The sequence below is a fragment of the Corvus brachyrhynchos genome, unplaced genomic scaffold (genome assembly GCF_000691975.1).
Source record: "Corvus brachyrhynchos isolate BGI_N302 unplaced genomic scaffold, ASM69197v1 scaffold1, whole genome shotgun sequence".
Lineage (NCBI taxonomy): Eukaryota > Metazoa > Chordata > Aves > Passeriformes > Corvidae > Corvus > Corvus brachyrhynchos.
The window spans coordinates 11,611,818-11,613,673 of record NW_008237222.1 but is presented as its reverse complement, the minus strand read 5'-3'; the positions used below and the strand labels follow the sequence as shown (position 1 = coordinate 11,613,673).

At 39.9% G+C, this 1,856-nt stretch overlaps 1 long non-coding RNA gene across 1 annotated transcript in view; it reads left to right on the top strand.

Annotated features, from left to right (window-relative positions):
- The first annotated feature begins 213 nt into the window (after positions 1 to 213).
- Positions 214 to 1,856, top strand: part of LOC108445379 — a 2,508-nt gene continuing 865 nt past the window's right edge. Inside the window, exon 1 of the long non-coding RNA XR_001860199.1 lies at positions 214 to 619. This is a non-coding gene — a long non-coding RNA (uncharacterized LOC108445379). The remainder of the gene's footprint in view (positions 620 to 1,856) is intronic.

Genomic DNA, 1,856 nt, shown 5'->3' with positions numbered 1-1,856 from the left:
GTAACATTTGACATTTAAAAAATATTTGATCAGTGTTTTGGCTTACAGAACTGCTTTAGGGGCACTGTGATGTGTAAATTAAATTCAAATGAAGGTTAAATATAGTTCTCTGAGAAAGACTGCACAGTTTAAATTACCTAATTATTTGGACAAAATCTGTTCTCCTGTAATTAAATGTATACAAAAGAATGTGTCTTTTCTCTAAGCACATTTTGAGAGGAGATGTTTATCAGCAAATGGTAACTTCCTCTTGAAGATCATAGAGATACTGCCATCACTCAGAGCTGTGTGGGGAGGAAAGTTTGTCAGAGCTGAGCTGAATAGAGACACAGCATTCCTGTATTTTGCTGTGTGCAGCCTCCAAGTCCTGACCCTGCAAAGCCTTTTAATACAAGCTTTGCTTTAACTCTTTTTCTAGAGTTCATGCCTGTGCAGGAAGGGCTACACCCAGCCAATGTGCCCAGGCAGTGCTGTGATCACAAAAAGAGCTGATACTTCATCGAATCCATGCCAGCTGTGATGCCCAGGACTGGATTTTTTGCATCCAGCTCAGATCCTCTCATTCTGCAAGTGTTCCCAGGCTTTGGAAGACTGACTGCTGGAGGGAGTTACAGCCCATGTGAGTAAGGGGGTGAGAGTCTGGATCACTGAGGTTTGTTTAGTCTATTTTTAAATGTGTTGAGCGAGGGGATTTCACCATCTTTCTGTGGGAGACTCCTCCTGAGCCTAGCAGATGTCAACAGCAAGATATTTTCTGCATGATACTGGGTATGAACTTTCTCTTCACCTTGTCCATTCCACTTCATTTTTTTTTTTCACTTGTGTACATCCATCAGTATTTACACCCTGTAATATTTCTGTTTCTTTCTCCAGAGCCATTGCTCTGTCCCACAGACTGTAGCTCTTTCATTCTATTTTTGGTGTCACTCCATCTGCCTCCTTTCTGCTTTAGGAGGGCACATTTCTCACCCTTTTCTGCTTCTCTGCAGTTTGCCAATTCTGTTCAAATCTGTTGTGTGTGGCTGACAGACAGAAGTGTCAGCCTTGCTTAGGGCTCAGAGCTCTATGCCATCAATCTAATACTGCAGTACAGGTACAATACACTTGGATTGTTCAATTACTGCTCATGAACCAAAATCTCACTCTCCAAAGGGCTGGAAATTAAGTCTGCACAGTATGCCTAAGCTTCACAATGGCATTCCCTACGGTAAAGATGTGATATGGAATACAGCCCTGGAAAAGAAAATAATAAGCAAGCTCATATTGCTTAAAATTCTGAATTTTCCAATATATACCTGGAATTATGCAAATTTTCTGTGGTTTCCCAGGTTGGAAGAGTAACATTGCTCTGCATGTCTGGTCCCCAGTCGTAATATCTGTCATAATTATATTAGGAAAGAAATTGCATGCTCATTAGAAAAAGCACACTGGTGCACAAAACTTTTGTCTGGGGGACCCAGAGCATCTGAACTGCATGTGGGAAGAATGTTTGGATTTCACATGTGACAAGAAGAGATTTTTCAAAATGAGTGGGAAATTAAAGGCAGCTCAACAAACTTTCCTACAAGTCATTGTACAATCCGCTCTTTTCATTCAAATTCATTCTGCAGAACATGAGCTTACTTAAAGAAAGAGGAGAAGGAGAAAAAAAAAGGATTTATTGCTAATAGACATAAAAGGAAACCATAAATCTAGCAGGGCCCTGTAGTGAGTCTAATAGTGAGTAAGAACAAATGCAATCAATATGAATGTATTCATTTATTCTCTCTCAGCCACAATCAATATGCATGGTATCTCAATGTTGAATAGGAAGGCAAAGCTTTTGCCCCAGTGAGTTTAAAATAATTCAACAAAAT